This window comes from Micromys minutus (assembly GCF_963924665.1).
Source record: "Micromys minutus genome assembly, chromosome: 26".
Classification (NCBI taxonomy): Eukaryota; Metazoa; Chordata; class Mammalia; order Rodentia; family Muridae; genus Micromys; species Micromys minutus.
The window spans coordinates 3,979,796-3,994,639 of record NC_137961.1 but is presented as its reverse complement, the minus strand read 5'-3'; the positions used below and the strand labels follow the sequence as shown (position 1 = coordinate 3,994,639).

The following is a 14,844-nucleotide window of genomic DNA, read 5'->3' as shown; positions in this document are numbered from 1 at the left end:
TAGGGAGACAACGTACAAGTTCAAATTAAATTAAATATGACACTGTGACATAAGAGACTTAAGCCAGTGAGCACATGGCCTGATGTAAACACATTTATCCAGACCCAGGGCTCTGCAAGAGTTGGTTTTTCCATAGGGTTTTATTATTGCTTTCATTGTAGTAAGATCAAGGAAACAAGACTTCTACAAAACACCAGAGTAGAACTGATTAGTGGCTTCTAAACAAACGAAGATGCCATACTTCCCCCAATAGATGTAAATATCTTCTACACATCTGTGTACATTCAACACGTCAGTAAGATTCTCCATAGACTGCAGCTAACCCAAGCATTGAAACAAAAGGTAATAAAACAAATTACACAGATATGACAATATAGTTATTAAATTTAGCTTTGTTTTCCCTAAAGGAATACAGATAACTTTCCATTTGAAGAACATGTGCCACAATGATGTTCTTAGAACGGTCAGTCTTCCGCTGTGTTGAGCAAGAGACAGAGCCCCTGTCTATATCAGGTTCCCCTGGAGTAACGGGGGCAGCAGAAGAAAGTCTATGACTGGTTCACCAAGATTTTATCTCACCTGAAAGATGTTTGCTTTTCAGATGATGCATTGATGGTCTTACTAAATAGGTTCATCTTTTATTACATTCAACTATTATATTTGGATATGGAGGCATGAATGAACTATCGCATCTGTTACTGGGTCTCTGAGAACCAGACACAGCCCTGGTCATATTTTCCTGACATGACTCTTAAATCTCTGCCTCTTTATGACAACCTGTCAGCCGCTTCCAACTCAATATCAAGGAAAGTTCATCTGCTTTCTGGGTATTGGTCAGTTGCCAAGTTCTTCATTAGGAACATTAGACAAGCAAGTTCTTGTCTGTTCCACTTCAATGAAAGCCATCAGGATCATCTTCCAAAGGTGTGACATTCCACAGATATGGGGAGAAGCTTGACATGACGATTATTCTCCCTCAGCCAGAGCAAGAGGACAAACATGGGTCACATCCACCACAAAGAAGAAATTTGCTTGGAAGTGTTGGTACTGAAGTCATGAGCTTCAGAACCATTTTGTGTTTTTGACTAAACATTTGACTAAACACAACACTTTACCTGTAAGACATTTGGAGAGTGCAGTGTGTTTGATAAACTGCTGAGAATTAAGATTGAGAAAGGCCACCAGTGCAAGCAGTTATCCACATATGAATCAGAAATGAAAACTGTGGTGGGAGCTCCTTCCTTTCTTGCTCCCCGGCCATCTTGGTGGCTAATATTGGTTAGGGGTTGTTCCACACATAAGGCAAAAAGATGGTGGCTGCAGAGAAGACGAAAAAGTCTCTGGAGTTGATCAACTCTAGGCTCCGGCTTGTTATGAAAAGTGGATGTACGTGCTGGGGTACAAACAGACTCTGAAGATGATCAGACAAGGCACAGAAAAGTTGGTTATCCTCACCAACAACTGCCCAACTTTGAGGAAATCTGAAATAGAATACTACGCCATGCTGGCTAGAACTGGTGTCCATCACTACAGTGGCAATAATGTTGAATTGGGCTCAGTGTGTGGAAAATACTAGAGTGCGCACACGGGCTGTCACCGACCCAGGTGATTCTGAAAGCATTAGAAGCCAGAACAGACTGCTGAGAAGTAAACAAGAAAGTTTTCCCTTAATAAAACTTTGCCAGAGCTCTTTTTGGAAAAAAACAAAAAAAGAAGAAAGAAATGAAAAGTGCATTTGCCTTCCCATTCACAGGGAACTGCTCAATGCAATGGAGGAAGAAGTGTTTTTTTTTTTTTTTAATTGCCTTTGAGGCACTTAAAATAATTTCAAAATATTAATCATCATTTCAACAGTCCTTCTGAGAGCTTCTTTTTATATCACACTGGTAAAACCAAATCTTGAGGAGTTACGCGAAGGTCAAGGAAGCAGGACCAGTGTTGTTCACTCCCTGGTCATGATGTTTGCCTGGAGGCCTCGACCTGCTGGGTACCCTGTGATGCTGCATGGTTCCCGGAAGCTTCATCCACTTTGTGTTCAATGAGATTTTGTCAGTGATGACAGAAACGTTAAGTTTTCCTGAAGGCCTTGAAGTGAGAAGACCAAGGAAGAACCACTCTGACGAGGTTAAGTGAAAGTTAGGCTCCTCACGGATAACAAAATGAATATAAAATATGATCGTGAGCCCAGTCTGTCACTGTTGCTGTACTTTCTGCTCCTCTGTGCGTGATGGTACTGCACAATGGGTAGAGCAGCAAGCCCTTCCTTCTCTCAGGTACCCTCTGAAACCGCAATTCATTTCCTTGCTGTTGTGTCTTTGTCTGAAATAGGGGAACCCAACAGAACCTCTCACAGAGAAATTTTCTATTTATCAAGACTTGGCAAATGCTTCTGATGAATCTAAAGTATTTTGAGTGGCTTGCTGATCTGGAAAATTACAAGTATACCTGAATGATCAAAACAGGTAAAATTATCTCTGTTCTTCGAAACCTACACTCTAGTGTTTCCCAGAAATCAGCGAAATGACACATATAAGACATCAATGTACCTTTAGAAAAGAGGGAGTTCAGTATAGAGCATCTACCACTATCCTTCATTGGTGTATTCTATTACTGTTCATGTTCATTCATTCATTCATTCATTCATTCATTCATTCATGATGTAGTTTACATGTGAACAGCACGTAAGTGAAGGTCGGAGGACCATTTACACAAACCATTTCTCACCTATCACCATGTGGGCTCCAGGGATCAAACAGGTTGTCAAGCTTGACAACAGGAAATTTTAGTGACTTGCACCCAACACCCTCTGACTTCTTTCCTTAATCGCCTGTTTCATAGTTTCTACTAGTGAGATAGAGTAAAATGCAGAATAAAATTATCTGAACTTTTTCAACCACTGTCCCCTCTACTGTTTGATTTTATGAAAACTTGGCTTTAATTTTTTAAGTTTCTGAATTGCACTTTTAGTTCATGGAAATGGTCACTGGTGGTCAAATAAAGGTTAAAAAAAATAACAAGTTGTTTTCGTTGTTAAATGCTATTCCAGCCTTGCTTGGTTATCAAGTAAAACAATTCTAAACTAAGTTTGCTTTTTTTTTTTTTTTCAAAGAGATCTAGGCTAATTTTGATCAGCTACTAAAAATTCTTATCTTTGAAAGTTACAATTTTTCAAAAGCTCTTACCCTCTCCTCAGAATTGATAGGGATGGGGACAGACACCCAGAAGAGAGGGTTCATCAAAGCACAAAACTGCTTCTCAGATACACAAGGACTCTGCAGAGGTCTGAGAAAATCATCCATTATCATAAACGACATTCTTGTGTTTAAAAGTCACTGTTTAAAAGATGCTTTGTCCCTTTCATTAGCCCCTGTTTTTCTTTTCAGATTCCCTAATACACTGGTTTAGGAACACGCTACTGACTGACTGCTGGCTCCATCCACAAGGAATCAGAAGTGAATACCTGCCTCAGTTTTGCCACATAGGTGCTGTTCCGAGTCGCTTGGAGATTCTTTCAGAATTCTCCAAGCAGATTGTCATGGGCATCCCACACCAGATTTCGGTGTCATAAGACTTAGAGCTGACTAGGTAATTAGCACTCCCTTGATAGGCTGTTTCCACAGAATGAAAAGTATTTTCAAAAAATTAGCTTGGTTTTGGAAAACAAATATGATGAGTCTTTTAAGATTTCGTTGAGAGCTGTTTTCTTTGTTGTTCATATCAGGAAGAATGACCACTTATGTAGAAAGGCACAGAAAGCCAGAGGCAATAGTCACATACTGGAGGTGAAAAGATGGCTCACGGGTTAAGAGCACTTGCTAATCTTCCCAAGGACCTGGTTATATTCCCAGCTTTCACATGATAGCTCATAATCACATGTAAAGAACCCCAGTTCCAAAGCCTTCATGGCCTCCCAACCTTCATGGGCAGATAATATACATCTGTATGTACACAAACACAAAAGAGTTTTAGACACAAAATAACACATTCATTAAAGATGGATGATTTCTTTTACATGTATTGAGATGATTCTATATGTTAGAAATTGCCTTATGGTTATGTATTGTACATACAATATTTACATATTTTTTTCTTTGCAATTGAAGGGATGAGGCCTTTGTACTTCTTTTCAAAAAAAAAAAAAAAGAAAAAAGAAAAGAACTTATATCCTAAACTGAGATCAAAGTAAGATGTGTAGAGGAAAATCTTTACTACCATTGTTGATAAACATCTGAACCTTTAGGTCAACTTACTGAAATGCTACTGAGTGATTTTACTTTTTATAATGTGCTCCTCCAAAAAAATAAAAATATAATATTACTGGAGTCAAAGAAGAGAAATCATCTTCGTGAAAATAGAATAGCTTTGGTGGATAGAGCTTTGGGAAAAAGACAATTTTAACTTCTTTGATACTTAGACTCTGATACATAACTAATTCAAGGTTCGACGCAATTCTCCTCAACTCTTGTGATTTTCTTTTCCTTCCTAACTCACTCTCCCAACTCTGCTTCTCAGTCATTTAACCAGACAGAAAAACATCCCAGTAAAACATGGCTGTATGTTTCCTCAAATGTCAGTTATAAGTTCTGCGTCTGAATTATCTCTGCCCCCCACAGCTTGGATCAATTTCCACTAATTACAGAAATCCTGGAGTATCTTTAAATTCTCCTACATGTCAAGGGCTTCAGCGTGGAGTTCACAGTTGGGTTCAGTTCTCAGGATACTCCCTTTCTATCTCTTCCTCCCTCACCCTGCAATGGCTCTTCAACTAGATAGGGAAGCAAGTCAGTCCTTTCATCTTCTCATTCCCAGGACAGAAGCTATGTCTGGAATGCCTTCTCCCTGAGTCTTGATGGAACCCCTCCCTGCTAACATTCATGGAGCTTATCAGATCACACCTTCTTCTCAACCTCCCCGCAAATAACTGAGAAGACAGGAGATCCCTGCCTCAGCCCCTGTCTTTGGCAGCTGGAAAAGCTTGCTAACAATATAGTAGTGCTTACAGGTTCAACACTAAAGCTTTTTGTTGTTGTCAGTTCTCTGAGCTTTGCAGTTCATTAGATCAAGGTCATCCTATCAGGGAAGGACATTCTATATAATCAATTGCTGATTCCAGTAGTATAGAGTTGCAACTTAGGATATATCCCCTGGTAGAAGTGTTTGTCCTCTTGTACCTGGGGCCCCCAGGTTTCTAGGACAGGGCCCATGGTTCTCCCAGAACTCACTGTGAGAGGCAGTAGACCATGAGTTTGTATCAGAGTGACTTCTTCATTCACATTCTGCACCCTGTAAATATAATATAGCACTGCAAAAGACACTTCATTCAGAGATATTACAAAGGTGAAGAGACAGAACTTACTCTGGATTAATTGGGAGGGAGACAATCTAATCAGACAAACTTTTAAAAGCAGAAAACAGTTTTCCAATTTGAGTGGGGCTTGGCCCACTGCCTCTTAATTGGGGAAGAAGGAAGAGTGAGGCAGGATGCAGAACATCTCGAGAAGAAAAGAACAGGCCCAGTGAATGGGCAGCAATAAGTTAGAGACCTTCCTAAAGCTAAAAAGTTCAATGTGCCAAGAACTGAATTCAGCCCTCCGTCTATGCGAGCTTGAATATTTATCCATCCCTAGAACCTACAGAAAGTTGTATAGGATCGATCAGACCTTCATTTCTGCTTTGCAAGACTCAGAACAAGATGAGACTGTCAGATTTCCACAGAGTAGTAACATGAGTAAAAGAATGGAAATTGCTTTAAGCCACTACCCTACTTCATTATTCATTTGTTTATTTTGACATTTATTACATCAGCAATAGAAAATATATACACATGCTTAGTCTGACTTTAAACCCTTGGTTTTTCACCTTGTGTAGTCTACATGTAAACGACAGCAAAATAATCACATGACAATGGCATAGAATGTTCTAGAAGAGAGCTCCCAATCCTCACAAAATATTATCATCAAGTTAAGTGCTTCACTGTGCCAAGACCAGGCCACTTTAGAAGTGGCACCTTCTGTCTGGCATAAGATATGACAGTAGGACTTAGACCCCATCACTTGATTCACTAAGGATAATTTCCAACATGTCCAAAGGCCGAAGCAGGTAATGATATTGTCACTATATGGCTGATTGGCTTTCTCAGGAGATGGTATAACATTGAGGGTTAATTGGTTTTTGTGTTTCTGGAGCCAGAACATTAGAAGATTTGTAGTTATAGTTCAATCACAAAGAGAAGAAGCCCTGCCGATGGCCCTGAGCGTGGCACCTATTCTTGTCAACATGTTTATAAAAACTGGTGATATGATCTGAGAATGGGGAGCCATCTTTCAGAATGGTCATGTCTGTCAGCATTGAAGACAGAGGCCTACATGCTGTTACCTATTTCTTATATGTTTCTTTGGCAGATCATAGTTTATTGATGTTAGCATATAACCAAAGATACTATTTGCAGGAGGCATTGATCTTTTCAGAATTTACAATTTTAAATCTAAAGTCCTCTCCACATGCTCGCCATAAAGTCCACCTAGAATTTTCTCTATCCACCTGCAGGTAACATCTTAGGGTCTTGCCTATCACACAATCAAAAGGCAGAGATGCTTATAATACCACATGGGACTTCTGAAGAGTTATTTTTGCTATGCCCCTTCAACTCAACCTTTCTCGTCACCTCGTATACACATTAAAGTACATGATCTCCTTTAATCCATACAGAATAAAAATCCTAATGGGTGCCTGCCTTAATTAGAGTTTCTATTGCTGTGAAGAGACACATGACCACAGCAACTCTTGTAATGGCATTAAATTGGGTCTGGCTTGCAGTTTCATCGATTTAGTCCATTATAGTCATGGTAGGAAGCATGGTGCCATGCAGGCAGACATGGAATTGGAAAGTAACTGAGAGTTCTACATTCGGATCTGCAGGCAACGGAAAGAGATGATGTCACACTGGGCCTGTCTTGAGCATATGAGGACTCAAAGCCCATCCTCAAAGACACACTAAAGCCACATCTACACAAACAAGGACACACCTCCTAATAGCACCACTGCCTATGTACCAAAAGTTCAAACACTTGAGTGTCTGGTGCCATTCTATTCACACCACCACAGTGCCTGAAACTGAATAGTACACAACCCTACATATACCAAAATCTCTTTTACGTGTCTACCTATGAGAGTTGAATTATAAACTGGGCGCTGTGATTTCCAGTGTAACATCCTGCTGTCACATGGAAAAGGTTTCAGATGATGTTTCCCACAAGTATATACTTCTAATTTGTACACAAATTGAAAATATTGGTATTCCTGTGCTTTGAGGGTCATTACTAGTTAAAACAAGGGTTACTTGAGCACAAAAACTTCAGCACTGGATGGTTAAGGAGCCCAATCCGATAACCCTACTAGACTAATGTGTGGATAGCATGTGCAGCGTAGCAGATAGACCTCATGGAGAAGTGACTCAATGCTGAGAGGGTTGGAACAGGAAGCCTCACAACCATCAACGAAACAGTGATACATAGATTGTTCATTGCTGGTCTTTTCATGAATTATTTTAAACCATGACTTACTGAAACTATAGAAAGCAAAATTAGGGGAAAAAAACTACTACTATTTTCACCAGAGCCCAAAGAGCCCGGAAAGTACAACCTCAACACTGGTGAAGAACATGAGATGAAATAATAGACCTGTTACTTTGACTTTACAAGTCCCCGTTCAGGGAACCTTAAAGGTATCCCTGTTAAACCTCCCATCTGAGTAGTTATAGAATTCTTTGGACCAGATATCTCATGAAGGGTTACAAGCCTTCTTGCTGGTCTTCTTCTATTGCTATTATATGATGTCATCATTACAATAAACCAATTTACTGTTCATCAGATGGCCAGGATAGAACTCTTGTTACACAGTTTTGTTTGGCATAAAAAAAGAGTATTATCATAGCCCTATGCCCACAAGACTATGGTAGCCAACCACCAAGACTTCCACATCATCGAGACTGTAATTGTTTTTGAAGAGATCAAAGTTTTATAATGTTCTAGCTTTTTTATTATTCTTTTTGTTGTTACCTTTTATGTGTCTCCTATGAATATAACAGCCCTCGTGGGGAATAGAGGAAAAATCCGTTTCTGAGAGTGAGTCACACTGCTGATCCTTCCCTGTGATGACAGTCTAACCCTTCTGAGCGCATAATAAAATCACCCATGCTCCCTAAGTTACTTATGTGCACATTTAGTCACAGCAATGAAAGCAAAAACTAATACACAAGAGTGTGTAAAACCATCTGTTTCTGTGACCCAATCACCGCCCCAACACCCCACTTCCGAGGACCTCCACCATGAACACTAATTTCAACTGAGCAATTTGATGGGGCTCCAGTTCTGAGAAACAATAGTATGTAAAATAAAGGACAGTGCAGGTCTTCTGACATGAGCCTAGCTTTGGATTTTTAGATCCAAAGGATGGTCTCCACGAAACTAAGATGTGCTTTAAAAGCCCCCAGATAGGGACAAGGAGCTTTGTGTTCAATGTCCCATGCTTGCTTTCTCCTAGGATCGCACAGATATACTCTCCAGTTTTACATCAACTGCTCACAAACTAGAATCACAGAGAGGAAGGAGCCTCGGTTGAGAAAATGCCTCCATGAGATCCAGCTGTAGTGATCAACTGGGGAGAATCCAGCCCTTTGAAGGTGGTTTCATTTTTCAGGTATCTTGTCACAGTAACAAGAATAACTAACATATTTTCAGTGAGTTGGCAACATAACGTAGGATCTAGTAATAACCATAACCCTCTGCCTAAAACAATTCCTCATCCTAGGATGGAACCTCCTTATTGGGCCTTTGTTTCGTTGAGGTAGATTTCACCAAGTCTTCAAATCCCTTTGTTCTCTCTGTAGGAAATCTAAGAGTGGTTCAACTGATTCATCAAGAAGAGACAAGGGGTAGCCATCCAGTATGCCTAAGGCTTCACTGGACAATATGTAAAGTATACCAACTCAGTGACTCAAACTTTAACCTAGAGAAAACAGAGAACTGTTAATTGCAGAGAGACAGAGACAGAGACAGACACAGACACAGAGACAGAGACAGAGAGACAAGATAGAGACAAAGAGTCATACTCTATCACTTAGTAGTGAAAGTAATAAGCAGATTGTCATCTGGAAGTTTTGGTACTGGATATGCTGTGACATCAAGCCAACAGTTAATAGTCTTTAACTGCAATGCTACCCTCTGTCTAGAATATAAGTTCTAAATCATCAATTTTTATGATGCCTATAGGACTTAAGGCTTACAGGATGAATTTCATCCAAGGCATTCTTGGGCAGAAGGATTAAGTTATGGGAAATCCATACCCAATGGTTCCCTTTTAGTAAGTGCTAAAATGTCGTGTAAGCCTGGACCCTTTTTTTATGTTTTCAAAAGGATTATTATATAAACTTCACTCTAGAAGCAGATAAGTCAGAGCGTCTAATTACACTCCATTCCATAGGCATTTGATTTTAACCCAAAAGATATCAGTACGCCAAGTCCTTCAAAGTATGACCACATAATTTTTCTCCTCGTTTTAAAATGGACATGGTTTTCATGTTTAACAAATATTCAGGCTTTCTTATCCACTTGAGTTTTGGCTTATCATTGTTTAATTCTAACTATCTGCTTGGGTGTGTTTTCGCCTCCAAGACTATGGAAAAGCAGCCTCTACATCCTATATCTGGTTTACAGTACCTGAGATCCCGTCCGAGTCACTGGGATGATCAATCTAAACTTACACCTTATGGGGTTGAGTGTGTTTCCAGAAAGGCTTAAGTGAGCATGGGACGACCCACTCTGAATGGCAGCAGAACCGTCCCAGGGCTGGGATATTGGGCTAAAATGAAAAGGAGGAAATGAGCTGTGCTGATAGACAGACACTCGGTGGTTTGAACAGGAACCATGTGTCTCTATTTCCCAGTTCAAACACGTTACAAAGACGAGCCTCAATAGAAAGTTCCAGGCCAACCTGAAGCACATGACTACATGAAATCCTGTCTCATGAAGGGGGGGAACCACTCTTCTGGTTACTGAAGTTAATGGTTCTGGAATGGACTTTCTCACTCACAGCTCCTCTTCTAGGACAGAAGTCACACTGCTGTTTCAGAGTAGGATTTTAGTTTTTTTTCTATACAGTTTATCAGCTTAAAACCTTCTGGGAATATAATGTCAGCTTAGAGCAGAGACCTTCAGAGTTTTTCCTTTTCTTCCCTAACCACTGAGATGTTTAATAAATATCCCAATTTAGGGTACCCACAGACACAGAAATAGCAACAGTTTTAACACAATGGGACTTCTGACGCAGGTGTGCTAGCCCTGAGCGCTAGTCTCAGCTCCCCGGAAAGTACTGATAGTTGTTTTTGAAAAGAAAGGATTACGGGGGGGGGGGGGGGGGCCCTGTCTTTATCCATGAATTAACCAAGGGGAAGTTTTAGGCTTTAACAGATTATTGGGAAGCCCTGGGGTTGTAGAAGGGTCTTGGGGGAAGTAGGCCATTGAACTGTGGTCTTGACCATAGGGCTTATTTCTACCCAAACCAGCTTCAAAGAGGCCATGAGGTAAGAAGCGTCCTCCTCAGTGGAAACCTCATGCTGCTGCCGTTAAGCCCTGCTTCATCATGGCACCCCTCCAACCCTCGATGGAGGCAGGCAAACCACGGAATGAAGTCTCTAAAACTAGGAACCAAAACAAATCCTTTCTTCTGTCAAGTTGTCTGTATCTCATTAACAGAGCCGAAGTTCTTGACTAAGATAGTGTCCCAAGCTATCTGGTTGCAAATAGCATAGATCACAGACCCAGGGCTTTCTTACTTTCTAATCTGCCTGTCTGTCTAACTATCTACCATCTATCACCAATCTACCAATCTATTAGTTCTTCTCTCTCTCTCTCTCTCTCTCTCTCTCTCTCTCTCTCTCTCTCTCTCTCTCTCTTTCTCTCTCTCTCTCACTCTGTGTATGTGTGTGTGTGTGTGTGTGTGTGTGTGTGTGTGTGTGACTGTGACTGTGTGTGTGTATGTGTGTATGTAACAAACTCTGTTCTTCAGTTTCCATTCACTTTCTCTTTGGAGACAGGATTCCTCAGAGGCTAACCTGTGGTTTACTGTTTGCTTAGGCTAACAAAAGGCTTGCTGATTTGGTTAGGCTAGCTAAGTGATGAACCCCACCACCACCACCAAGTCTGTCTTCCTCTCTTCTGCAAATTAAAAAGCACATCATCACATACAGCTTTTACATGGATTCTAGAGATCAAGCACAACTTGCTGTGATCATGAGTAAACACTCAATGGTTGGGCTAGCCCCTTGACCCAGGGATCAGAGCACAGGCTGCCAAGTGCCTGTGTCAACACTGTTTGACCTGAGCTGTCTCTCCTGCCTATTACTAGAGACTTCTAGCACAGGCTGTCTCTGTCTACACCAACTTCTCTGTGTCCTGCCCATGCTCCAGCCCTGAAAGACAGTTGGCACACTTTTATATTAGACTTTTGGATTGAACCTAACAGATATCTCACCCTTAATAATATTGGTTTATAAAATTCAGATAAGCATTTTATGATCCTTCGGTTTTTAGAGACTTTTTATTTCTCTCAGTAAAACTGATCTAACATTAATGTGTAAACTCACCAGTTTTATCTTTTTGCAATCTTGGTAACTCCAAGCTCCATTAGCAAAGCTTGTGTGATTGGATTCTTTTCCTAGTAAGGCAGCAGCGAAACACATCACTGTTTTTTTTTTATTCCATTTTTTTTATTGCTAAAATAACAGCTCGTCCTACTTCCAAAGGATTTAATCTCTAAACATTGTGTGCTTTGGGGTTGAAATGAAAGGTTAATGAAAAAATAATTGATAATCCCTTTTTCATTTTTGCAGTGACTTGAAACTTTCCACAGGCAGTGTCAGGCATCAGAATGTCATGAGCGGATAAAAGTGCCTGTAACGGAAACCTGGTCAACTGAGCTGACTGACATCAGCAAACAGTTAAAACCATGCTGCACTCATCCGAAAACCAAGCACAAAACCATTCCGAAACTGCCTTCCCTTCTGTCTTTTTGGGTTTTTCCCCCATTTTAGAAATGTCATTTTTTCCCTTGCCGATGGCTCATAGTAACAGCTTTATCTGGCCTCTGTCAGAATCCTCCCCTGTCATTTGATGCCACATGGGAGTCTTGAGGGGTACTGGCTTCACGGCCAGCTTTGAACTCCCCCAGTCTGCTTGCCATTAATTGTTTAGTAAAATAACTGAAGATCAGATAAAGGATTTTAAGCCCACCAAGCTGATGGCCACATCTCCTGCAGCCTCTACTGTCCGGGCTTACGAGCCCTCTGCTCCCTGCCAGACCCCTCAGATCAGCTCTGGAGGACTGCACACACAAGATCCCTTTGTTGAACTCGGTGCTCCCTTTCTAGGGCACTGAACGAGTTGAGGAACACTGAAATCAAAAGGTATCTGCATTTTACCCTCTCCTTCTGTGCTCCGCTTGGGATGCACACCACACCCTCTCTGCTTTGGCTCCTGGCACTTCCAGAGGCAGTAGTCAATGCATCTACTGAAGAGCAGGGCTATTATAGGAGGGCCATGTATGTGTGGGCTGCAGTTTAACATATCTGTAGTTTCATTTCATTTAATCAATTAAATCATTAACTGTCCCTTCCCCCAGGTTGTTCATGCTGGCATAAGAGTACAAGCTGCAGCAAACAGGCAGAGGGAGGAAGGGAGGGGGGAGAGGAAAAAGGGAGGGGGAGGAAGAGGGAGGAGGGAGGGAGGAAGGAGGGAGGAGGGGGAGGGAAGGAGGGAGAGGGGGAGGAGGGAGAGGAAGGGAGGGAGGTTAGGGTTAGGATTAGCATTAGGTCATGGGTGTGTGCATTTTATGAAAATATTGAGAAAGGGTTCTGTTGCATAAAGGGAATACTAGAGTTTGCCTATCACTTCTACATCCCTACTTATTTTAAAACTGCAGACAGGGCAGTTTGATGTTGGCCTCTAATTAGAAGTCTATAAAAATGATTGAATCGGGGACTCAGCTCAGTGTTGAAAGGAACACACCTGACACTCAGAACCCTGAATTCAACCTCCGGAACTGCAAACACGCACGAAAATTAACTTTCCAATCTATGAAGATCTGACACCTAACCTTAAGGAAGAAAAATTTAAGAAAGATTAGTGAAAATTATAATCCTTAGTGTCAGAAAAGAACTACCAAGTTGCTGTGAATTTTGTCTTTTTTGACTTAAAAAAAAGAGTTTGCCTGACTTTATTATAAAGCTGCACCTTCCAGTTTGGAGCACGGCTACCCCTGGATTCCTACTGTTTGATCTGCCTTTCTTTATGTCGCTCAGATATTATTAAACATTCATAACATGGTATGCAGTTGCTGATACTTTTTTACCATTGTGCAGGAATGTTCTCCACATAGCCCTCACTGACCTCTCAATATAATCCTGCTTCAAATGCGCCCCTCAAACCACATGCCGTCACAACATAAAAGTAAGAAAAGGTTTACTACCACGCTGAGCCTGCTGCCTTTATTTTAAATCATTTGTAAATACCACCTCTTCCATTTGTAAGATATATCCAAGACACTAAGACAAGCTTAGTAGGTATGACAGTACCACGAAAGGGTGTGTCAGACAGTGCCAGGCATCAGAGCGGCTGTCCCTGATCACTAGGTGTGAAGCACTGAGCAAACCACTTTATTTTTCCATTTGTTATTTCAGTCTCCGACAGTACCATACAACAAGATGCTTGAGAGAACCAAATATCCCAAGCTATTGCTTGGGTAAATGGCCCCTAAGGGCCTATGTGTTAAAAGCTTGATGACCAGTTAATGGTGCTATTTGGAGGGAGTAGATCCTTTAAGAAATAGGTCACGGTAAAGGAACGTAGGTCAAGACGGATATGTACTCGAAGGGCATATTGGGACCATATCTCTTTCTGACTTCTTTGCTTCCTGCATCAGGAAATTATCAGATCTTCAGCCACATGGTCCTGCCCCAATGTACTGCACCGCCACAAACTAACAGCACCATGAACTGCCTAAACAATAAACCAAAACAAGCCTTTCCTCCCCTTAGCTGTTGATCCCAGGGATACTGTTGTGGTGACAGGACAGAGTTTGATTTGACACTGTGGGCTTCAGAATGGGGAGATGCTTCAACAACAGGGAGGAGAAACACTTCGTACTTCATCAAGAAGTCCAAACTGGGGCTGCAGAGAAGGCTCAGAGGGGAAGGGTACGTATTGTTCTGGCAGAGGACTAGGGTTTGGCTACAGGCACCACGTTAGTCAGTTCCTCTCTTCCTGCTTTTACAGCCATCTGCATATGCTGCCCAAATGCTTACGCAGAAATGGACAGACACACTGAAAGAAGAACCTTTTAAAGAAGAGAAAACAGTTCAGAATGTTGATGTTCCCAATAACCGAGCTTTGGGTTTGTAGGAAACGCTGACAGGCTGGCACAAATACAGTCAAGTACAGAAAATCAGCATGCCTCTGGAAAACTAACCGGCCTCATCCAAAGGATAAGACAGAATCGATACAGAGGGCTGGAGACATGGCTCAGCCCCGGAAGGTCAGACTCACAACCACGCTGTCAGAATTGACACAGAGCATTCACTGAGTTATGTGTGTTTAATGGACTTGGGTTATAATCAGAGGCGTTTTGTCAACGGACAGTCTTCACCCAAAAGACTCTAGTTTGTGTCAAGATGACAAAAACTAACCAGCACAATGGCCCATACTTTTATTCAAATTTTTAATTAAAAGTTGTGACAAGAATCAATATAGACCCTTTAGTTACGTTAATTTTGATAACCCTTATTTCGAAAAA

At 41.2% G+C, this 14,844-nt stretch overlaps 1 pseudogene across 1 annotated transcript; it reads left to right on the top strand.

Annotated features, from left to right (window-relative positions):
- The first annotated feature begins 1,310 nt into the window (after positions 1–1,310).
- Positions 1,311–3,568, top strand: LOC308437403 (large ribosomal subunit protein eL30-like; annotated as a pseudogene). The gene is made up of 2 exons: positions 1,311–1,647; positions 3,384–3,568. The product of its transcript is annotated as a large ribosomal subunit protein eL30-like (transcript).
- Positions 3,569–14,844: the final 11,276 nt, after the last annotated feature.